This window comes from Petaurus breviceps, unplaced genomic scaffold, assembly GCF_028583685.1.
Source record: "Petaurus breviceps papuanus isolate PSGF00001 unplaced genomic scaffold, PetGlider_PUasm1.0 80, whole genome shotgun sequence".
In the NCBI taxonomy this organism is placed as follows: domain Eukaryota; kingdom Metazoa; phylum Chordata; class Mammalia; order Diprotodontia; family Petauridae; genus Petaurus; species Petaurus breviceps.
The window spans coordinates 9,481,431-9,508,025 of NW_027186540.1; positions in this window are offsets into that span (position 1 = coordinate 9,481,431).

The following is a 26,595-nucleotide window of genomic DNA, read 5'->3' on the forward strand; positions in this document are numbered from 1 at the left end:
TATATATATGTATGTACATATACACATACACACATATATGTGTGTGTGTATAAACACATACATTTCTATTCCCTTCAAATAGTCTCATACTGAGAAAAGTTTTACAAGTTACAATTACCATTTTCCCATGTAGAGATGTAAACAGTTGATAACTTTTTTTATGATTTATTTTCCCTATTTACCTTCTTATGCTTCTCTTGCTTCTTGTATCTGAATGTCAAATTTTTTATTTGACTCTGGTTTTTTTCAAGAATGCTTGAAAGTCCTCTATTCCACTGAATGACCAAATTTTCCCTTGAAGCATGATACTCAGTTTTATTGGGTAGGTGATTCTTGGTTTTATCCCAGCTCCTTTGACCTCAGGAGTAATCATATTCCAAGCCCTTTGATCCCTCAGATTAGAAGCTGACAGATCTTGTGTTATCCTGATTGTGTTTCCACAATAGTCCAATTGTTTCTTCCTGGCTGCTAGTAATATTTTCTCCTTGATCTGGGATTTTGAGAAGCTGGCTATGATATTCCTAGGAGTGTTATTTTTGGCATTTTTTTAGTAAGTGATCTGTGGATTCTTTCAACCTCTATTTTGCCTTTTGGTTCTAAAACATCAGGGAAATTTTCTTTGAGAATTTCTTGAAGGATGATTTCTAGGTTCCTTTTATGATCATGGCTTTCAGGTAGTCCTATGATTTTTAAATTATCTCTCCTAGATCTATTTTCCAGGTCAGTGGTGTTCCCAATGAGATATTTCACATTAACTTCTGTTTTTCATTTGTTTGGATCTGTTTACTAGCTTCTTTATTTCTCATAAAGTCACTAGCTTCCATTTGCTCCAATTTAATCCTGAAGGAATGATTCTCTTCCGAGAGCTTTTGAGATTCTTTTTCCATCTGGCAAATTTGGCTTTTTAAGACATTCTTCTACTCATTTTTTAAACCTTTTTTGGAATTTGAATTAGTCTATTTTTTAAGGTGTTATTTTCTTCAGTCAGATTGTTGACTCTCATTTCATAATTGTCTTGCATCATTCTCATTTGTCTTCCCAATTTTTCCTCCACTTCTCTTATTTGATTTTCAAAATCCTTCTTAAGGTACTCTACATTCTGTAACCAGCTCGTATTTTTCTTGGAAGCTGTTGATGCAGGAGTTCTGACTTCACTGTCTTCCTCCTGTTCCATGCTTTCATCCTTTTTGTCCCCAAAATAGGAGTGCAAAGTTGGGTTGCTCTGCTTTCTTTGCTTCCCTCATTTGCTCATGTTGCCACTGAATTACTTGACTTTTGAGCTTTTTGCTATAGTAGGACTCTGCTAACAGAGAGGGAGCTTTGTCCCAATTGCTGGGGTTTTCTCATCTGCCAAAGGTATTAGTTGTGTGCCCTCTCTGAAGCCTCAGAACTCTCTGGCAAGCTGGACACTCACCGCAGGACCTCCACCCTTTACTGCAATCCACATCCAACCAGGTTAAAGCAAGAGTGATTACCCTTCAGACTGGTTGTTTCATCTCCCTACAATCTGAAGGCCAGGTGCTGAAGCAGCCACATGGCTGTGGCTGCACGGCTGCTAAGCCTCAGCTACTTCTCGCACCAGGGGCAAAGGCTGACCACACTCCCAACTACTGGATCCCAAAATCCACACTGCACTGGCCTCTCACTTTGTCCTTAGCATCTATGGCTTGATAATTCTGGAAACCCCCAAAGCTGCTGGTGATTTGAAGTCCCTCCAGGTGGTGTGTGGTCAGGCCCTCCCTGAGGCTAAAACCTCTGGCTGGTGAGGGGCTGGGCTATCTTCAGTGGGAGGGTAGCTTCTCTGTGTCATTTTGTGGGTTCTGTAGTTCCAAAGTTTGTTCAGAGTCACCTTTTACATGAATTGGAGGAGGTGGGAGCCAGAGTCTCCCGCGGAAGTCTCCAATAATTTATTCTTAAGCAGTCTTGTTTTCTCCTATATAAAATTCTTACAGCCTATTGCCTTGAGTTTTTTTTTTCCTTCCTAGTCTCTTTTTTTTTCTTTCACAGACAGTAGCATTCTGTTGCAGCCACCTGTTCAGTGACTTTTTTTGGCCAATCACTTTCAAAGTATCAAATGACAGCTGCCCTTAACCATTTTGCACTAAATATGGCTACATTTTAAATATTTTCAAATATCTGTATATGTATTACATCTTGTTACATATTTATCTCTATCATCTATTTATCATCTCCATTTATGTATGTATCTATGTGCTATCCCAGAAAATAAATTGGCTGTAACTTTTTTTTCCACATTTTCTCAAATAGAAGAAAACATGAAAGCTATTTACCATTTTAGTACACTAAAATGAGAGTATGGTAAAGTATTTGAAAATTTCAGATCATCTATGACCTCATCATTGTAGGCACAATAGAGTTACATCTTTTATGAGCATTAGGGTCTAAAATTGGCTTGTAAAGCAAAAGAATCTCTCATTCAAAATCACTCATGAAAATCTTAGATCTCCCAGGAAGTACTTTATAGTATCTTTAAATAGTAGCTGGAAATGGGCTAGGATTTCTTTAAAAGAAGGCAATCAGTATTGGAGGGCAGATGGATGTAAGATGGTTGCTATGGAAACATTTGGATCTAAATGTGATTTTTTTTCACTGCACCAAGCTAAGTTATCAATTGGAGATAGGCTTGAGCTAGAACTTTTACTCACATAGAGAACAAATAAATAATACAGGTAAGGAGTAGGCTGGAAAACTTGTGACATAAGTGTGATTATATTAAATAACATAACTATTTCTTCTTCTCACTTCAGAAGGCAGACAAGTATATTAGAAGTCATAGAGCATACATCAGGGGCATTTTAGCTGACCAGGGATGCAAGAAATGAAATTGTGTGTGTACACACATACATACACACACACTCATTTAGTGGAATAGTGGATGAATCTCCATTGTGGACATTTGCATTACAAGGTGCATATAATTCACTTCATGTAAGTTTAATGTGCATACTAATGCAAGTCTATTGTACTCCCTTTATTGATGCAATTCACAACTCATCCATTTCTTCTCATGCTCTGAATCACTAATAATAAGGGGAATGCAATTAAAACAATTTTGAGTTTTCATTTCACAGTTCCATCAGATTGGAAACGATGATTAAAATGGAAATAGTAAATTTTAGATATCCTGTAGGAATTGTTTCTAAAAGACTTGTGGAGAAGATGGAAGGAAATAATCATTTATTAACTACTAGATAAGTAACAATTACTGTGCTAACTTCTGGAAAAATGTTATCTCATTTGATCATCACAACAACCCTGGGAGTTTCGTGCTACCATGATCCTCTTTTTACAATTGAAGAAAGTAAGACAGATAGAGATTAAGTGATTTGCCCAGGGTTATGTATCTAGTACGTATATGAAGACAAGTTTAAACTCAGAAATTCAAGGCCTGAATCTAGGCTCAGTGACCTCTGCATTCCCCTACCTAGGTGCTTCTGCAAGGCTATGAATTAGTTTAATTGTTATGCAAAACAATTTGGAATTATGATAGAGAGGTAACTAATCTTTTCATACCATTGACTCAAGCATTCTGTTATTTATATACTCTATAAGGTGGTTAAAAAGGGTCAAACATATGTCAAAATATTGATAGAATTTGTGTGTATATGATTTAAAAACTACTAGAAACAAAATGGATGCCCACTACTTGGAGACTAATGGCAGATCAAATTTGGGAATATGAATGTAATGGAACATTAGTGCACAGTAAGAGATGAAGGAATTCAAGAAACATGATAAGCTTTCTACAATCAGAGGCACATTAAAATAAGTTGAACCAGAATTAAAAGTTCACTAAATTGAAGTCAAAATTGGAGTAATAGGAAACACACACACACACACACACACACACACACACACACACCCAGTTATGGTGTTCTGGATAATCAACAAGAAAACTTTTTCCTCTTGGTAAAGAAGTAAATATAACAAGGGCAGGATTTATTGTCAGGCACTCTCATTGTTCCAGTTGCTTTTGACTGGTAATTTTCCCATATATAAAAGAGGGGAAAATTCTGCATACTAGGTAAAGGAACCAGAAATAACTATGATGTAAGTAAAAATTACTGATATAATTTTTTAAGTTTTATATTTTAGAAAAGAAAAAAAGAGAGAGATCACAACAGATATTACTATTTGATGACCTTCTGCTTATTAATTAATATGAAGTGATAAATAAAATAGATAGGCATATAGTCCCCAAAGGTGTTCACTTCTGCCAGGAAGATCTAGCACATAGTCTCAGTTGAAGAAGAGTTCCCTATAAATAATGAAGTCTTCTAGATCTTTTTGCTTATAGGTAGCATTGCATGGATTTTATCAAGGCCAGGAATACTGTGCAGCCTCCTAAATGAGATGTAAAATTGATCAAAAGAGTTTGGTCTAACTCTTCAGACAGGAAAATTAAAAAAAAAAACTAGGTAGATGAAGGTATGCAATTGAATGGAATACATATTACAAACATATGTTTGCATATAATATACACATACACACCAATATGTATATGTGTATGCCCATAAATATACATCTATGCATATAACATACTCCAATTATTTATTTATTGGAATACCTGTCAACATGAATTTCCAGTAAACATTTAACAAATAACAAGTATCACATGCATCACTTATCTGTATATCTATCTATTTATCTATCTATCTATCTATCTATCTGTGTGTGTTTGCATGTTTGTGAATTAATGCTATCTGACATAAATATCTCTATCGATATAGTAAAAAAAAGTCCTATTCAGGGTATATACTCTTGCAGTTAAATTATGCGTTTATGATCAAAATTCATAGCTGATTTAACAAAGTCATTAATTTGAGTTATAATGTATTTTTCAACATCATTAGCAGGAAATACATTCGTCAAAGACATTAATGAATTTCTTAGAAGCACATGAATACGAAGGGCTAGGTATATGATTTTAAATCCAAGTTTTCTTCCTTCAAGACCACTAGTTGTTTTATTACTCCATAGTACCTTTCTAATCTCAACTTGCCTGTAACTGGTCTCTATTAAAGACTTCTAAACTAAGTTCTGTAGAGGAAATGACCTACTTTTGACAATGCTATTATTATTCTAAATTTATTGAGTACAAACTCATTGCTACACAGTCTGACTCCAGTTCTTTGGAGGATACCTGTTCACCAAATTAGACATGGTATTTGTCTTTTAATAATCCACAAACTACTGTCTAGTGGTTATATCTAGTTGCTTAAAGGCAGCTGAAATCTGGTAGAGTGTGATGTGATTACAATTTTTGTAAATTTGGGAAAGATGTTCTGGGGATTCTTCAGCACAAAAAGTTCCTTATAAATTATCATTCTTATTTAGAGGCATTTAAGAAGAAATTAAATGTTTTGATGTTTAAGAAGAAATAAAATATTTTACAGAAGAATATTTAATCTTATCATGAAAGGGGAACAAAGAAATCCAAGCATAAGCATCAAGGAGAAGTTTGCCAAATGTCCCTTTGCTATCCCTTGTCTGACTAGCTTCATGGTTAGTAATGCTTTTCTCTGGATTTCTGGATTAACAAGTTGGCTGTCAGACTTTTGCTTGCTGCTATTCTCACTAACTGGAAAGCCAGTCTTTAAGGGTGAAAGATGGTAGATTCACATATGCAATGCTTTCTTCACACTATCTCAGTTTGATAGTTGAAGATTCTCTTTAAAATGTCAGTGCTTTGTAGGCATTTCTTGACAGAAATTTGAAAAAGCTATCCTTAATTGAGCTGCTTAGGAAATAATCTAAAATGAATCATGGAAGCCTACCTAATTGGCCTACCAAAGTAGTTGGTATGGAATTTGACATCTATCTGTGTGACCTATGCAAGTCATTTATGCCAATTTGCCTCAGTTTCTTCATGTAAAAGGAGCTGGAGAAGGAAATGGCAAATCACTTCAGTATCTTTGCCAAGAAAATCCCAAATGTGGTCACAGAAAATTGGACACAGCTGAAAATGACTGAAGAACAACATAATGGGAAAGGTATAGATTAAGTGAGAGGAAGAATGGTGTTTTGGAAATAAGGGAGAGCCAACATGACAGAGTAGAGAAGCACTCAGCCAGTCTCTCCCAACAATCCCTCCCAAATAGACTTTAAAATAATGCCTCAAATCCAATTCTACAGTGACAGAAATAACATAAGGTCAAAGTGAGACATTCTTCCAGCCCAAAACTACATGGGAGGTTAGAAAAATCAGTGACACGGAGGGGAAGGCATGAAACTCCTATGCTAGAACTAAGGGGTGGTGACAGAAGGAGCAATAGCTTCAGGAGCTCTCAAGTGGGAGAGGCTAAGGTGATCTGACAAATAGTAAGAAAGAGAGGGTAGCCACTTGCTAGCACTGAATATAGTACCAGATGCTGTCTGGCAGTTCCATTGCCTATACGCACTTCTAGGTCATAAGTCAAAGGCAGAGAAGAACACTTTTGGTCAAGAGGGAGTATGAATCAGAAGGGGCAATTTTTGCCAACTCCATTTTCTAGACCCACTTCTCAGACACAGTTCAAGGGCAGGGAGGAACACTTTCAGTCAAGAAGTAGTGGAAGCTTACTAAGGATGATCACCTGTGAAAGACTTAGCTACTCTGATCAAGACAAAGATTCAAGACAATTCCAAAGAAATGTTATCTACCTCTAGAGAGAACTAATGAACTCTGAATGCAAATTGAGTCATATGTTTTTTAAACTTTATTTTTACTGTTTTGTTTGTTTTCTTTTGCACAATGACTGATATGGAAATGTTTTTGGCATGACCATATATATATATAATCAAAATCAAAGTGATTTCCTATGTGCATGGGATGGAGCAGGAGGTTGGAGGGAGACAAAATAAAAAAAATGATTGTTAAAAATTTTAGTTTAATGAAACGAATAATTTTTAAAAGAAAAAAAGTAAAACAAAGGGGATTTTTTAAAAAAGGAAATAATGGTTTTGGAGTTAGAGGACATAGGTTCAGACCAACATTTTCTACCTGTTCCTTATGTGACCCTGAAGAAGTAACTTAACCCTCAACAAATAACTTAACCTCTCCAGTTTCCTCATTTTTAAAGTGAAATTGATAAAGAAAACCCCCAGGATTACTCTGAATTTAAAGCAATTATCTTGTGTTTTGCTTTGAAATTCTATATATTTCTATGACACTTTAGGAAGACATTTAGTATTTTTAGGTATATTATTCATATATAAGTTAATTTATCAAACTTTTTATAAGGTCATTTAATTTTAGTGTCTCTTCCTCTGTTCTGTTCATGTTTTAACTTTTGTAGTTAATTTATTTTCCAAAAATGTACTTTCAAAAATTTAAACAGAATGTACTGTGAATTTGAAGTGTTTAATGACATAAAAAATGTATTCATATCTTTTAAGTCTCTGCTATTGTCATTATTGTCTGCTAACTGTTTTGAGGGACATAAAATGGCATGACATAGTTAATATTAAGAGTTTATATGCTAGAGCATGAGACAGGGAATAAATTCAATGTACCTCATGGCATTTTATTAGCAGACATTTACATAAGCACAATATATATTCTCCACTAAAATCTTATTCTGATCCTTCATCATCATATGGGCAAGACCTATTGCTATTTAAAAATTAAACTAGTTCATATAGGTTCTATTAGGTTCTATCAAAAGTGTTTAGAACCAGTAACTGACTGCATGCATCTCCTCTGAGGGGCCAACAAAGCAACTTTCAGTTTGGCCCTTCACTTGACTGGTCACAAGTTTTTAAAATTTCTGGTCACAGAATCTCTCACAGAACATCACACCCTATAATAATGAAAAAAAAGAAAGAAAAGAAAAAGAATATCCTCATTAAATAGAATTATAGAAGATAATGAAAAAAAATGTTCACATTGACAAACTGTGAAAATTTCTATTTATGGAGTTCACCACCTCTGTCAAGAGGTGTTTAGTTGGTGATTACATTCATCTGAGTTCCCAAGTCTTTCCAAATTGTTTTTCCTTAGAGTGACATAGTTATTATATAAGTTGCTCTCATAGTAATTCATACAGGGCTTTCCAGGTTCCTTAGAAATTGTCCTTTTTATTATTTCTTCCAGTACTTTAATATCTGACTGCATCAATAAATATGTTATATTTTGTATAGCCATTTTGTCATTAGGATGACAGCCCCTTAATTTCTAGGTTTTTGGCCTCTACAGGAAAAAAACACAAAAATGAAAACAAAAGAACTTCTATAAATATTCTTATACTTCATTATTCTCTTTCTTTGATCCCTGTGAGTTATAGGCCTGGTAGTGGTAAAACTTATCTGGGGATATATGGATATCCCCTCATTTATGGAGGGGAGAAAGGGAGGGTTAGAAATAGCTCAAAACTGCTTTCCAGAGTAACTAGTCCAAATAACAGTCTCATCAACTGACATTAGTGTCTCTTTTCCCTCTTAGTTTTCTTCCAATAATTTTAATTTTCTTTCTTTTATCATCTTTATCAACCTTCTGGGTGTGAGGTAAAATCATAGGATTGCTTTAATTTCTCTATTTATTAGTGATCTGAAGCAATTTTATGTGTGGTTGTTGATAGCATGGATTGCTTTCTTTTTAAATTGTCTGTTTATATTAATAGCTCTATTATTCTATTGGTAATGACTTACTCTTGAAACCTTGAAATAGTTCTTTACATATCTTGTATATGAGACTTCTACTATAGAAATTTGCTGTAAAGGTTTTTACCCAGTTACCAATTTATTTGCAAATTTCAACTTCACTGAATTGTATGGTTATTATTTGGGCAATAATTTTAAATTTTACATAATTGTTATTGTCCATGTTTATGCTCTGAGCTTCTTCCTATAACATTTTAGTCATGAGCTCTGCTTCTATTCATAGATCTGAAAGTTAATTTCTTTGTTCTTTCTATGATTTTTTTTTATGATTCCATACTTTGTCTTAAAACCATGTGTCTATTTGGGATTTATTTTAATATACTGTGTGAAAATATTGGTCTATACCAAATTTCTTCCAGAGAACTATGCTCTTTTCCTAGTAGCTGTTGTCATATGGTGAACCCTTACACCAGTAATTAGAATTTTTTCTGAACACTAGACAACTATGATCAGTGTAAACCTATCAATTTTCTCTAATTGATCTTTCTACTGTTCAACCAATACCAAATTGTATTGATAGTTAAAGCTTTAAACATAAATTTAGATTGGGTATTAATGGTCTCCCTTCTATTCCACTTCTTTCATTATTATTTCCACTTCAATTTTGTACCGCAGATGATATTTTAGTATTTTTTCTACCTAATAAAATCCTTTTGTAATTTTATTGCTATGGCACTAAAATTTAAATCAATTTAGGTACTCATCATAGTTTTAAAAAATATATATAATGACCTGGCTTGCTTATGAACAGTTTTTTTCATCAGTTTTATTTAGGACTGTGTTGTTATGAAGACTATATTGTAGATCTTCATATATAGTTTGCTTATATTTGCTTGTCTCATAACCCTTATTTATGTGTATGTGTGAATATTTTGTAATTAGTTTTAATTTAATCTCTTAATATTATTTTGCTTCAGTTATTGTTCCAATTAATTTTTAGTCTACTCTCTATATCTCTAGAGAGACTGTAATTTCAAATGTTAAAAAACAGAGTTTTGTATAATTTTTACCTGTTTATTTCCTCAGTTTTCTTGCCTTATTATTATAGCTAGCATTTTTAGCACTATGTTAAATGACTTCAGTGATAATAGGAATCCTTGCTTTAGTTTTATCTTATAAGAAAAACTTCACATTTTCTTAATTACCTATAATGTTTGCTCTTGGTTGTAGAAACATAGTAATTATTGTTATTTAATGAGGCTTATTATGTTCATAATTTTTTTCTTTTATTGAACCAAATTTGCATTCCTGGTATATGTCCATATTGGTCAGAGTGTACAGTTATTCTATCTTGTTTGCTAATGTTTTATCCGATATTAGGAATATTGGACTATAATTTTCTTTCTCAATTTTACATATCTTTGTTTTATATTTGTGTCAGAAAGATTTGAAAAGGTCTCTTGATTTATTCTTCATCAATTTATGTAATAATAGAATTAATTATTTTTTTAAATAAAGAAATTCACTTAAATCCTTCTTGTCTTCAATTTTTAAAAATTTTTATTTCATTTATGTAGTATTCAATTTATTTTGTTTATGTCATGTTCTTTAAATAATTCCATTCTTCGAATCTAATTATACTTTATTTTTGTTAATACCCTTTCATTTCATCTATATTATCAGTAGGCATATAGGTGGACAAAATAATCTCTATTTTCTCTTACTTTCTATTATTTGATTGGAATTATTTTGTTTTGCATTCTTACATGAAAATCTTGTCTTATTTTTTTTAAAGGTCCGGTGTCTTTCTTATATCTTCTGAATATTTTAAGGTATAATCTGAACCAGTTACATAACTTTAAAAGATGAATTATTAAATTGATAGTGAGTTGAGAGATGGATAGATGAGAATCCATTTATATAATCATTAACACTTTAAGAAGAACTAGTCTATAAGATTAGGTAACATAAGGCAGTCATAGAAATGAAAAACATTTTACCTCTTACAGGAGAAAAAGTTTGGGTTTTAGATATGGTTCTGTAAGAGACAAAAGGCAACCACTCAGAGAGATATGATTTTTAAGGCCTTGAAAAAATTGTTATGACCTTTTACTCAAAATAGCCCCCAGACTTGAAAACTGATAATATGATATGCATTTAATCCCACATAATTCATTAGACCTAAGGATCAACTTGCAAGTGCCTCTAGGAAAGTTGACTTTACTTAAATTCAATAAAGTATAAATAACTGATATGGTTTGTTTGCCCCTTTGTACAAATTTTAATAGGGGGAAAGAAGAAAGATCAGAAGGGCTTTGAGGTTCATGAGAAAATAGGATAGATGGATTGGGAAATATGAGAGCATTACAGTAAAGGAAAGGTGTGTAGAAAATAAAGATTGAGGGGCAGCTAGGTGGCACAGTGAATAGAGCATCCACCCTGGAATCAGGAGTTCAAATCCAACCTCAGACACTTAACACAAGACTAGCTGTGTGAACTTGGGCAAGTCACTTAACCCCAATTGCCCTGCCTTACCCCCTCCAAGAAAAAAAGCAAATGAAGATTGGGACATCAAAAATTATCAAACCATTTGCTGTAAAATTTATAATAATGGCTAACACTTACATAATACTTACTTTGCAACAGACACTGTCCTAGGTACTTTACAATTATCCCTTCCATAACACAAGGATTAGGAGCAGGGTGCCACCAAGATCTGGGAAATTCATGAAAAAATTTTTGGCCCTCCCTTAATACCAGAAGAAGAAAGTCTGAATTATTATATTATTAAAAGAAAAAATATGTTGATATTATAAAATATACATATATTTTATGCATTTCTAAGTTTCTAAAAATCTTGTGTTTCATCTGCTTGCTTTCATATGTTGTCTGTGGTTTCCACAAAACTTCCAAAAAAAATTCCCTTTTAATTTTTTATGCTGGTCCATGATAGAACAAAATCACGAAAGGGTAAGTCATGATGTGGAAGGGGAAACTGTACAATTATTATCTCATTTGATCCTCACAACAAAACTCAGTTGCTGTTGTTCATTCATGCCTGACTCTTCATGACCCCATGGATGGTATTTTTCATGGGGTTTTCTTGGCAAAGATACTAGAATCATTTGCCATTTCCTTTTCTAATGGATTAAGGCAAACAGAGTTTAAGGTACTTTCTCATAATCACACAGTTAGTAAGTTTCTGAGACTGGATTTGAACTCAGGTCTTCCTGATTCTAGGCCCAATGCTCTATCCACCAAGCCACCTAGCTCCCCTATAACCCTGGGAGATAAGTCTTATCATACTCCCCATTTTAGATGAAGAAATTGAAGTAAACAAAAGCTGAGACTTTCTTAGGGTCACACAGCTAGAAAGTATCAAAGGCCAGCTTTGAACTCAGGTTTTCCTGACTGTAGGTTCAGGGCTCTACCCACTGTGCCATCTAGTTGTACTTTATGATGTGGCTCCAAAATATCTACTCAAATTTAGTTTATGTTATTTTTCATTATATATTCATCATTACAGAAAAAATAACCTGCTGGATATTGCCTTTAAACACCTTCCAGCTGTACTTTTATGTCTTTTCACAAGCAATCACTATGTTTCCAAAGTTCTCTTTACCTTCTTCTTGTAAACCTCAGCTTTGTTCAAGGCCAGCTCAGTTGCTGCTTCCTAAATTATGTTTTGCCTGGCACTAAAATAACTTCATTTACTTTTTATTATTTAATAAAGGAGTATCTTCATATAGTCTAAGGAAAGCTTGTCTTGAATCCTGGAAGACCTAGGTCTAAAGAACTACCTCTGGTACCTATTGATTTTGTAACCTTGGGCAGGTGATTTAGCTGTTTAAGGCCCTTAGGCAAGTCTCTAAGAGTAAATAAGGAAGCATAAATGCTGACTTGCCTTGGTAGAGGGGGTTGCTTCACCAGATATTTCCCTAAATCACTGAAATCACAGGTCCAATCCCTTTGTGTTTCGTATATACATATGATGTATGTGTTTCTTCCTAGAAGAATGTAAACTTCTTGAAGACGGGAACAGTATTTGTTTGTTTTCTTTGTATCGCCTACTTTTAGTACAGTGTCTTGAATATTATATTACTTTAATAAGCACTTGTATAATTGAGTTGAGTTAAGGGTCCCTAGAATATTTGCCAGAGACTAGGGTAAAGTTTATCCCTTTTTTTTAATCTAAAGATTTCTTAACTTCTAGTTTACATCATTCATTTCCGCAAGATTTTGAGTTAAGAATTTTCTCCCTGTTTTTCCCCTACCCACTAGCGATCCCACTAGATATCTCCTCCTCCAATCTGCTCTCTCCCATATCTTCTCCCATACCCCCTCCAACTTTCCAGTAGGGCATGGTGGATCTCTATGCCCCACTTCCTGTATTTCCCAGTTACATGTAAAATAATATTAAATATAGTATCCATCCATCTATCTATCTATCTATCATCTATCTATCTATCTATCTATCTATCTATCTATCTATCTATCTATCTATCTATCTATCTTTTAAACATTTTATTTTAAAACTTTGAATTCCAGATTCATTCCCTTCCTCCCTTATCACCAACTCTTACTGAGAAGATAAGCAATTCAATATAGGTTGTACATGTGTAGCTATGCAAAACATTTCCATAGTGGATATATTATAAAAGACTGCCTATATTTCCCTCCATTCTATCCAAGGTCCCACTTGTTCTATTCTCTACTTTGATCCTGTCCCTTTTCAAAAGTGGGTGCTTCCAACTTCCCTCTCCCCCCAGCCTGCTCTCCCTTCCACCATCCCCCATCTCACCCCCTTCCCCCCTACTCTCCTGTAGGATGAGATACCCTCTTTAGTGTGTATGTCATTCCCTCCCTAAGACAAATTCAATGAGAATAAGGTTGACCCATTCCCTTTTGCCTTCCTTTTCTTCTCCTCCATTGTAATCATTTTCCCTTACCTCTTCTATGTGAGATAGTTTATCCCATTCTGTCTCTCCCTATCTCTTCTCATTATATTCCTCTCTCACCTCTTAATTTCACCTTTTAAGTATCATTTCTTCCTATTAAAATGGTCCTGTTCCCTCTGTCTATGTATACCTGTACACATACATACACACACTCAATTATGTATTCATATGCCCATAAACCCTCCTATATAGACATATATATGTATGTATATACATACATACACATATATACACAAACACACACACACACACACACACACATATATACACATTTCTATTCCCTTCAACTATCCGCATATGGAGAAAAGTTTCATAAGTTACAATTATCATTTTTCCATGTAGGCATGTCAATAGTTCAACTTTGATAAATTCCTTATGATTTCTTTCCCCTGTTTACCTTCTCATGATTCTCTTGCTTCTTCTATCTGAATGTAAAATTTTCTATTCAACTCTAGTTTTTTTTTTTTTCATAAGGAATGCTTGAAAGTTCTCTATTCCACTGAATGACCATATTTTCCCCTGAAACATGATACTCAATTTTGCTGGGTAGATGATTCTTGGTTTTAACCCCAGCTCCTTTGACCTCCAGAATATCATATTCCAAGCCCTTTGATCCCTCAGTTTAGAAGCTGACAGATCTTGTGTTATCCTGATTGTTTTTCCACAATATTCAAATTGTTTCTTCCTGAATACTAGTAATATTTTCTCCTTGATCTGGGAATTCCAGAACCTGGCTATAATATTCCTAGGAGTGTTATTTTGGGGATCTTTTCCAGGCAGTGATTGGTGGATTCTTTCAACCTCTATTTTGCCCTCTAAAACATCTGAGCAATTTTCTTTGAGAATTTCTTGAAGGATGATTTCTAGGTTCTTTTGTTGATCATGGGCTTTCAGGTAGTCCAATAATTTTTAAATTATCTCTCCTGGATCTATTTTCCAGGTCAGTGTTTTTCCCAATGAGATATTTTACATTGCCTTCTATTTTTTCATTTGTTTGGATCTGTTTAATAGCAACTTGATTTCTCATAAAGTCACTAGCTTCCATTTGCTCTAATCTAATTGTGAAGCAATGATTCTCTTCAGTGAGTTTTTGAGTTTTTCCATCTGGCAAATTTGGCTTTTTAAGGTATTCTTCTCCTCATTGCCTTTTTGAGCCTCTTTTGCCCTCTGAGTTAGTCTGTTTTTTAAGGTGTTATTTTCTTCAGTCAGGTTTTTGACTCTCATTTCATAATTTTATTGCATTGTTCTCAATTCTCTTCCCAATTTTTCTTCCACTTTTCTTATTTGGTTTTCTAAATCCTTCTCAATGTCCTCTATGGCCTGTAACCAGATAATATTTTTCTTGGAAGCTTTTGGTGCAAGAGTTCTGACTTTGTTGTCTTCCTCCTGTTCCATGCTTTGATCCTTTTTGTTCCCAAAATAGGAGTGTAAAGGTGGGTTGCTCTGGGTTTTTTTTTGCTTCCTTTGCCTGCTCATGTTGCCACTCAATTACTTGACTTTTGAGCTTTTTTGCCAGAGTAGGTCTCTGCTACCAGACAGGGGAGCTTTATCCTAAATGATGGGTTTTCTCAGATTCCGGAGCTGTTAGTTGGGTACCCTCTCTGAAGTCTCCACATGCTCTGGCAAGGACACCCACCCTAGACTCCAATCCAGATCGAAGCAGGTTGAAGCATGAGCAATTACCCTTCAGACTGGTCCTTTGGTCCCCCTACAATCTGCAGGCCAGGAGTTGAAGCTGCCACATGGCAGCCGCTGCACAGCTGAGGCACATCTGTGGCTTCTCACTCCAGGGGATAAAAGCCAACTGCACTCCCAAACTACCAGATCCCAAAGTCCACACTGCACTGATCTCTCACTTTGTCTTTAGCATTTATGTGTTGATAATTCTGAAAACTGCCATATTTTGCTGGTGATCTGAAGTCCCTCCAGTTGGTGGCTGGTCAGGCCACCCTGAGGCTAAAACTTCAGGCTCGTGGGGGTCTTTGGTTAGCTCCCAGAGTGCTTTGCTGGCCCCTTCTTGCAGGTCTGCTGGGCTATCCTCAGCAGGAGGTTAGCTTCTCTGTGTCATTATGTGTGTTCTGTAGCTCCAAAGTTTGGTCAGAGTCACTTTTAACATGAATTGGAGGAGGTGGGAGAGGGAGCCCTGTGGAAGTCCTGTTTCTACTCTGCCATCTTGACCTCGACCCCCAAATTTACCTTTTTTTGCATAAAACAACACTGGAATTCCTCAAATATTTTCTCAATCCTTCTTCTCCACCTTCTCTTGGACTTTGCCAGTTTGTATGCCTTTGTAATGCTGTTGACAGAAATATTGAATATTACCAAATTATAACTAAATGGGAATAGTAATAACCTAAAACATATAAAACTCTTCAATTTCTTATGAAATGAATGTTGATCAGAAAGTATTTTTTCAAAGAGAACATTAATTCTATTTAAGCATTTTATTTAAGGCCAATTGCTTGTAAATAATTTATCTTAATTGGCCCTTCTTTCATTAATACATTAATATGTAATCTATTCCAATAAAAAAGTTCTATGTATATCTTGGATGATAATAAATAATTTCCACTATCAACAATCCAGGAAAGTCTATGTGTCCTTAAAATAACAATTGAATTTAAGAAATAGCCAGACTGATGTTTTCATTTTGACAGCAAGCTTCAGGGAAGTATACTTTATAATTTGCACAGAGTTAAAAACTCATTTTTAAATTACATTTTTAGGACTTTTTATGACAACTAACTATTTTATTCCCCCAGGCTTATTTTCCCCTAAAAAAAGGAGAGAGATTTTTTGAAAAATAAATAATTGAAATGTAATTCCACCACCCCACCCCACCCCCCAAAGTGTTCTTGTTTGTTGTCAATTCAGTAAGTACTGTGAATCTTGCTTACTAAGGATTGTCTCATAAGTTACTGTTAGATCTCATTTAAGTGTGTTACCCTCAAATTAGTGATCACATAGTTTTAAAACAATAAGCCTCATGCCATCAACATTCATACTAGTGGGAGAAAAATGGAATGTAATATAGCATGAAACTTTTTGGTACTATATTTCCACTAAGGAAATGTGTCTTTTCAAAGGCATGGTTTTTTTTTGGTTGTTGTTAGTTTGATTTGTTGTTTTTTGGAAGGTTGTGAAAACCACCATTAAAGACTAGTAAAATACTTCTTTCTTTAGGTAGAAGTAAATGAGTATTACATGGAACTGGAAAAGTGAACTGTCCACATAATGGGGTTCAATGGTCACCCCATTAAAAGAAAGCCCTCTTACTCCCCAGATGTTGTGGTTTGGGGTGTTAGGACCTCTGAAATATAAGGGCACAGAACAAGTCTGTCTCAAAAATATTTGATCACTCAAGCCTTCTTTCAGTCAAAGTTGTGAGGTGTTGTTTTTATAATAACAATATGACTGGTAGGATTACTAGTAAATCTATGATTTGGCAGGGATAAGACTGATGCTTATATAGAAGAAAAAACTGTGAGAAGATGTGGATGGGATTAAGGAATGGTAAATAGCCTGGGGTGGGCCAGGTGCAGATAATTAAAGGAGTTAAGTAGTTAGAGATCCACATTTAAAAGGGTTATTGAGTAACTGTGATTCATATAATATATAATAATATATATTATAATATATAATATTATTATATTATAATTATAATATAATTATAATATTAATTAATTAAATAATAATTAAAATATAATTATAATATATAAACTGTGATTCATCAGATGCCTGCAGTTTAGGAAAGTTCAGGGCAAAGACATGGTATTTTCCTTTATAGGTCCAGGTCCTTTATAACCCCATCATGGATACCTCTGTCATCTATTATTCTTTTTTTTAAAAGCAATTAGGGTTAAGTAACTTGCTCAAAGTTACACAGCCAGTAAATTCTAGGTGTGGTGCTGAGTATCTGAGCCCCGATTTGATCCCCAGGTCATCCCGACACTGGAGCCGGTTCTCTTACTCTCTGTGCTACCTGCCTGCCCCTGTCACCTGTTATTCTTTACAGTTCCTTTTAATAAGTAACACAACCTTCCATTTCCCAGAGATAAAAAATAAATTGTGAATATGAATGAGAGATTTAGCACTTTGACTTAGTTGTCCATTAAAGCAAAAATTGTGAACAGCTTGAGGGTAGGGTAAGGAGATCATGAAGACCTTGAGTTTCTGAAACAGTTGAGTGTATGGTAAAAAATAAAATGTGGGAAAATGCTAAGATGAAAGAATAAGAGTACTGCAAAATATTTTATTGAAATTGATGAGGTATGGGCTCTGTGAGCTCCCTCAAGCTCTGCTTGAGTCCTTGAGGTACAGGCTCTGGGAAGCTCCTTTGGAGTCTTGATTGAATCATCCCATTTGATGAGGCAGGTCTGCTATTAGACTTCCCACCCTTGAACTGGCTTAGCCCACCATTGTTTGTGACTTCCCACCCTTAATCACTCATTGACCTCCTTTATTCCTCCTGAATAACCTCCCCAAACTCCTTCCCTAGACCATCCTTAGATTCTTCCCACAATCTTTTGTATATAAGATCCCATCCTGTCTTCTTGTTTGTGAGAGCACCAAAGAATGACCTAGCACAGACTTACTCTGCATCTAATGTAAACAAACTTTTAATAAACTTTGCTTTTTTTTTGTCTCAGAGAAGACTTGAGTCGAATTCATTCAGCAGGACCTGGCATATTGGTATTTTGGGGTCTCCAGAGCAGCCCTAACCCTCTTTATGGGTAACCTCTTCACAAAGCATTGTAAGCATCTTAATGATCTTGGTGTATCGGGTGCATGATAATATGTTTATCTAAATAAATTGAGTGGACATCATTTGTGGAGGAAATGAACTCAGTAATGCTGGCATTTTAAGGGCTAATTGTTTACTCCATATGAAAATAATTTCCTTACTTGACTAATATGAATCATGCAATTCTTGATTTCTCTGTGATCACCCTTCCTTACTTACATTTTTATTTTCTTTTCCTCCTTTCACTCCTAGGAGTTTTTAGTGTCATTCATAGTGTCCCCAGTGCATAGCATATAGCACACATTTAATAAATATTTGATTAATTAATTGGAGTGGAGGGGATTTTAGAGGTCATTCAGATCAGTGATCAAACTCAAATAGAAACAGAGGTCAATAAACCATACATATTCTTGTGGGCAGCGTATTGACTTAGAAGACCACATATTAATATGATTTATGTTTCATTGTTTTTTTTTATTTATTTTGTTAATATTTCCCAATGACATTTTGATCTTGTTCCAACTGTACTGGGGAGTTGTAACAGCAAGCACCCCGGCTTCCCCAGGGTGTCTGCCAACACAGGTTCTTGGATCTGCTTTGTTAAAGGAAAGCAACTCAAAATGGGTTAACAAGCTTACTTTAATCAGTCAGACATATATCGTTTACCTTGTTCAGGGGAAAAAGGTCAGCACCCCAAACTTCAAAGCATACAGGCAGAATTATCAAGACAGAAACAGATCAAGTAGACAGATTTCCAAACTCTCCAACCATTACATCCATACCCAGTCAACATCTGGGTTTCCACATCTGGGTTTTTCAAAGCCGGGGGACTCTCAACAACGGCTTCCCAGAAGTCAGATCAAATCACAGAACACTTCTCAAAGTGAGTCCCAAAACAAAGCTACACATCAGGGCTTATATAGCCTTCTCCTGGCTCAGAGAATGTAACAACCTTATTGACTCACTGGCCAATCAAAAAGTATCTACTGAAAAACAAGCCTCCCTCCCCAGGCTTCAGGTGCACTTTAGCCTAGAGGCAGGGAAGATCTTCCAAATTTGCATTCCTATTACAGGAGTGTGGGGAGCCACATATGGCTCATGAAACTCATGTTTGACAACTCTATTCTAGTCAAACTTGATTCATATTATAGAAAAAGAAATGATGTCCCATGGGGAACAAATTACTTTCCCAAGGTAACACAGCTTAGTAAGTGGTAAAACTGGAATTATTTTATTTTTTTTTAATTCATATTTTATTCAGTTGAGAATTATCTCCTCCTCATCTCTCCCTTACACTGAGAAAGAAAAAAAATACAAATAAACATTTTGAGGGATAATGTGCAGTGAAATTTTCCCATTCTGAAAAATCAAATCTAGAGTGGCTTCAGCATCCACTAGGCATAAATTTAGAAGTCATCTGACCTTACAGGAATCTGGGATTTAGAGCAAAGGAGACCCTCCCCAGTGCCAACTCAGCACAAGATATGCCAAATAAGGATAAAACTGCCTTCCTGACTTTGCATAGGACACCCACATTTCCCTTTCCTTTGTCTGCAAGATAGATTCCCTAACTTAGGTTGTCGGTTGGCCTCCCTACCAATGAGAGTGAAGGCCAGTTGGGGGGTTGGGTTTCTGCATTAGAAGGTTATATAACCATGGGCTTACTTCTACCTGTTGTTCTCTGTTGGCAGATGCCATTTGAATGACTGGGGCAGAGGGCCCTTTCTCGTGAGAGAGAATAAAGACCTTTTCTGATCTCAGATTCAGACTCCGAACTCTTTTATCCCACACAGTATGGTTAAGCAAAACATGACCCCACATTAGCCATGCATTCTACCCTGTACCCCACCATCCAGACTCTGTGATTCTATGTCTAGCACTTTTCCTACTATTCCACACCGACTTCTACTCTATAGTTTCTAAAACCATGCCATTTAAGGTTGCCAGTAGGGAAATATACACTGAGAGACATGACCAAGGAGAGGCAAGAATAGACGAAGGAGTTCAAATACAGCCTCAAACACTTAACACTTACTAGCTGTGTGATTTTGGGTAAGTGACTTAACCCCAATTGTCCTGCTTTTCCACCCTCCAAAAAGCAAAAAAACAAAAAGAAAGAAAGAAAAGAAAATGTGTGTATGCTTATATATGTGTGTATGTACTAGAAAAAATATTTGTTTATGTATATATAACATATAATTTTCTAGTTGTATAAAGTAACTAGTTTTGTTATTTATATAAAAAAGATTTGTCTTATATGTATGTGCACATACACATGTGTGTATGCATATATATGTGTGTGTGAATACAAATATGTGTATGTGTATATGCTAGATAATCAGAAGCTGGAATAATTGCATTGTGTATTTGTGTTATTTGTGTGTGTACACACACATTCACAATTTTTCTAGTTTTAGGAAGTAACTGGAGTTTTATTATGTATATGAATGTATATATATATGTATGTATACATGTATGTATGTGTGTATGTGTATTTATATGTGGATAGATATTCTATGAATCCTAATGCAACTTTCAGACTCTATACATTATCATTTTGTCTTATTATATGTCTTACCTTCATTTCCACTCATCTATGACTCTGATGCATTTTAGTACACTAAAAACTTTTAATTTAGAAATTATAATGTTCTGAGATTTACTTAGATACATATTTTCATTGTCATTTGAACATACCTATAATTTTAACTATTCTGAAATGGATATTCTATATGAAATGTAGACTTTTGCACAATTTAATATATGGTTTAAAAGATCAACTTTGTCAAGAAGGAATAAATAATTTGCATCCCTGCCTAATTACCCAAATGTGATCAAATGTATTCTCCATCTATGATTTAATTCTGAGCCTCATGCATGCACACAAATCATGCTGAATTTCTGAAATGTACTCCCTTCTTATCTCTAACTTTTAGAATTTTCACTCATTACATCTCACTTCTTGGGCTACTATCTCAGGGAATCCTCCCTCTGTTAACCCCCCACCCAAAGCTGTTAGTGCTCTGCTTCTCCACAATGTAGTATGTATTATGTAATTTTGAAAGGCAATGTCACATAGTGACTTAAAAACTCACCTAGGAACCAGAAAGGACTGCGTTCAAGTTTCTCCTCCTGCAAATGCTGGCTATATGACTACAATAGATTCATAGAGATAATAGCCCCTAAGCTGAACCTACATGAATGTTAACATTGTGAGAGTCAAAGATAAAGAAGAACTGTATTCCCAGAATGGGGAATGACTTTTATGCATATATAGAGGTCCTGAATTAACTAATTTGCACAACATTGCCTTTGTTTTTGATTCTGTCAATGAATCATGTATGACCTCTACATATGCATGGGACATACTTTGTTGGAGACACCTTTGAAGTTGTGCTTTTCATTACAAAGTCAAATCCACCATAAACCGCAGTGGGATCTTGTATTTTCCACACTCCTAAGCCAGTTATTTGACTATCAAAATGTGGTACAGAAAAGTAATTTGCAAATGCCTTCAAATTCTCTACTCACATTTTTATTAGGGGTTGCCTTAAGAGGCAGCACAGAAGAATGGATTGAGATGGCACTGGAACTTGGAAGACCTGTATTCAAGTCTTGCCTGACACCTACTGAGTGATCCTTGTCAAATCACTTAAACTCTTAATTATCTAGGAAACTGTTTATGATTATAAATTGCAGAGAAAGCATTGATACAAGCACATTCCATTGGGTGATTGTGTACTCCTGTCCAATGTTATAAGGAACATAAGATAAGGCAAATTTTTCCATCATTGCAATTTGGCAACTCTTCAGTCATTTATTGTAGTAGAGTTCCCTGGAGCACTGAGGTGTTAAGGGACTTGCCATGGACACACAGAATTTACACTAGGGAGAGACTTGAACCCAATTCTTCCTGACTATAAGGCCATCCTTCTATCTACTAATGACTAGTATATATTATAATGCAATTTACCTAAATGAAGAAATGGCAAAACATAACTAAAGAGAGGATCACAATCTAGAAATATTTAAAAAACTAATAGAGACAAGGTGATCCTTGGAGGGGAAAGAGTCAAAAGTTATTCATTTAGCAAGGTTTTATTAAGTATCTTCTAAACTGTGTGCCAAGCTCTGGGGAACATATGACATTGAGATAAGAAATGTTTTCTATCCTCAAAGAGTTTATTATAATGCAGTTGGAGGATAATAAATATCAAAGATAGTAATAATTCATGGTATTACATAGGAAGCATTCAGAGAGTTACAAAACTAAGTGCTGCCCAAGAATGTTGATATTGACTGAGCCACTAGGCATTTTAAAAGATCAATGGGAAGTTAGCAACCAAAGAGAATAAGAGATGATTTTCTAGGCACAGCATTATCAAATTTGTTTTTGCTTTAAAAATACTTTTAAGTTTATTCACTTTTCCTTTTACTTCAGTTACCTGGACAAAAGTAGCCTGTGACAAAATTGCTACCTGTTAATAGGAGAATTGTGTCACAAATTTGTATATGAATTTAAGGAATATTTTGGTTCTTTAAGAAGTGAAAAACATGAAAAATTCAGAAAAACATGAGTAAACATACTAAATGCTACAAAGTGAGTTAACCTGAGCTCAAAATCTTCATTGTATACTTTCCTTGTGTATCACTATGGGAAACTATCTTAATTTTTGTTTGTTTGTTTCCCCTTCTGTAAAAGAGAACTAATAATAGCACCTACTTCCTAAAGGTAGAAGGAAATGGCAAAGCACACCAGTATTTTTGCCAAGAAAGCCTCATGGACAATATTGAGATAATGTGGTCCACAGGGTCATGAAGAGTTGGACACAACTAAGTGACTGACGAACAACATCAACGATAACATTTCTCAAGAGAGCTACATAAAAGTTAGTTATTGTTATTACTATAAAACAGAATGAACATTACAGAAATTCAAACAAAAACATGATAATGACTAAACATGGATAAGATGAGAACGTGTGCCTCCCCCCTTTTGTTGACAACATAGGGGACTAAGGTTAAAGGGCATGTCCTAGACATGCGGTTAGAAAGTATCTCTTGTTTTGCTGTATTGTTCACATTGCTTCTGAGCATTTACAATTATTGTTTTGTATTCATACATTTTGGTTTGACCCAATAATTTCCTCACCAACACCAGTACCTTTCTTAGAGTTTTCTTTTCCTTTAAAGTTAAGCAAAATGATTACTGGTAGTAGTTATGAATACTACAACATGCATATTTCCATAGTTTATTATTTCTTAACAAAAAGACAGAAACTATATTTTACTCTCAATCATTTAGGACAAGAAGCCAGTGTGGTATATTAAATAAATGCAGCCTATGATAATTAGTGCTTTTATTAACATAAAAATTTCTTTTTATTCACCATATATTATTGTATCTGAATTATTTTTATAGTTAAACTTTATTTGTATATTGTATTTAGTACAAAGCTTAGAAAGCAAATCCAGAATCCTAGGAGACTTTGGTTCAAATCCTGCCCCTTTTCACTTGAAATTGATATTAACTGTTGTCTTTGACCTGAATTCAACTGTCTTGTAATATTATCTTTGCATGCACATTAATGTAATCACTATAGGTTTTTTTGTTCCTTTGTTTCTTTTTTTTTTTTCACTCTGCATCAGATCATATGAATCTTGCTGTGTTTCTCTGAAATCCTGGGGCTCTGTTCCCCGATAGGTGAGATTTTTGTCCTATTTTGTCTGGAGAGAGACTTCCATGATACTTACTAGCCATTTCCAAACCATGTTCTCTGTCCTCTGGCCATCCATTGTCTCTATTCTCCCCATCCCACCACCACAATAACCAATAATTTGCCATTACTACTCAGGGAGTGCTTAGCATAGGGACTGAAAAATAGTAAGCACTTAATAAATGCTTCATCATTCATTCACTCATCAATCCTTACAGTGTAATAATATTCCATTACATTCATCTAACATATTTCTTCTGTCATTCATCAATTGAAGTGTACATAATTTGTTTCAAGGCTTTTAGTGCTACAAATAGTGCTGCTGTAAAATAATAGCTCAAATTTCAATGGCGCTTTTTAACATTGGCAAAGTGTCTTGTGTTTTATTAGTTCTTAGCCTTTGAGAGAATCTGAGTTTCATTTATGTAAGAACAGTGTGTTGCCCATCTTATACAGCAGTCACTGGTACAGTGGAATAGAATCCTATACTCTGGAGACCTTTAAATATAGATGTTGATCCCCATTATGTATCCAGGCAACACAATAAGGCTAAAGAAAATTAATCAATGAGTATTTATCAAGTGCCTACTGTGGCACTTGATAAATCAAGGATACAAAAAGAAACAAAAGACAGTCTCTACCTTCAAGGAGATTACTTTCTAATGAAAATAAGTCTATCAAATTATGTTAATATTATTGTTAATTAACATCATTTAAATTAACTAGTACACATTTAAAAAATGTTTTAAACCCCCAAAAAGATTATTTCCATACTCACAACAGAACACAAAAAGAAGATTCTATATGAAAACCTAAAACTCCACTTAATATTATTTGGCTTAATATATATATATGTTTTGTATGTATACACAAATATATATGCATCTGTACATGCATGTATATACACATATGCATGTGTATGTATGTATACATACGGATATTGTATATGCATATGTATTTACATTCTGCATACACTTTTCTAAACTGCCCTGCTTATCTATATATCTTAATGAATTTTATTCTGTTTTTTTCTTTATATGTTAAGCAATATTGCAATGGTTCTCTTTTTTGTGTGTGCCATTATTATTGCTAAGTTCTGTCTCTTCAACACCACCTCAATTAAGAATCAAGAGAAAGGGGAGGGTATTATCACCTTTAAAACATAAACAAATTTGGGCAAAGTGAATCAACCTGGTAAATATGTAAAAATAGGTATGTCTCTATGCTTTGTATTCAGCATCTCTCAATCAAGAGATGGGTGACATGTTTCATCACATATCCTTATAGATGTGTTTGGTCATTTTATTGATTAGAGTTATTAAATATTTCAAAGTTGTTTTCTTTACAGTGTTGCTGTCATATAAATTGTTCTCCTCTGTAATGATGGACTGAAACATTTAAAGGGTAAATCAGCAGGCTTAGCAGATTGAAATTCCCCAAGTGGAAATTTCTGGGAAGTCTGGTTCTGTAAAAGTCATGAGCAGAATGGCCTTAGAAATAGTGTGGAGCATGTGGAACTGATTCTGATACGGTAACCACAAGGTAGATGATAGCTTCTTTGACTTCAATTGGAAAAATAGAATTGGAGGAACCTTTAAAAGTTCTCATTCATCCTTAGCCATTCTTAGTGCTCTCTTGGTTGATTGCTGCTCTTAATTGGGCTCCTTCTATAATGGTACTTAGTGAAAGAGAAAATGTAAGAAGATAAGCTTTGAGCCTCCTCCTTTCTAAGACCCATGAGAATGGGCCTTAGTCAACAGGATTGGCTCTTTTGTTTTAGAGAAGGAGATCAACCTGAATGTTCTAACTCTATGATGACAGGCCAGGAAAGCAAGTCCTCTGACCTGTCAGGAGATTATGTCCAGTAGCCTGGTAACTGACTCCATGCAAAGTGTTGCAGCCAATATACTATAAATTCCCTGAGGAGTAAGAAGTAACCACTAGTCCCCAAACTTCTCCACCATGCCCCAGGATTCTCACTATTGGTACAAACTCAACATCCTGGAAGATCTCATCAGATCTTACATGTATTCCACCTCATCCCTGTCTTCTGCCTCTTTTATTGGAAGGTGAGGCCGTGAGCTGAAAAATGTCCTTTAAGGAGAGACTACAACTTACCCAGCTGTACTACGTTGCTGCTCCTGTCACTGACTTCTACAACATGTCCTCTTGTTAGTTATTTTCTCAGCCATTTCCTGTTTTTTATCTTCCTTTTGTATTTTGTTTTACCTTATCAGAATGTAAGATCTTTGAAGGAAGGCACTATCTTTTTTTTTTTTTTACATTTATAGGTTCAGAATTTAGGAGAGTGCCTGGCACATAGTAGGGACTTAATAAATGTTAATGTATAAATTTCTATACTATAATTTGGTTGCCTGACTACATAATGGGGATCAACATGTATGTTTAAAGGCTATGTCTCCAGCATGAAAGATTCTATTGCATTGTGCCAATGCCTACTGTGTAAGATGTGAATTTTTTATGGTATAATAATTTTCAGTTTCTTTCATGTACTTAAATTTGTTCATCCATTCCTCTATTTCTGAGAGTCAATCTAAGTAAATGCTGTGTGTGT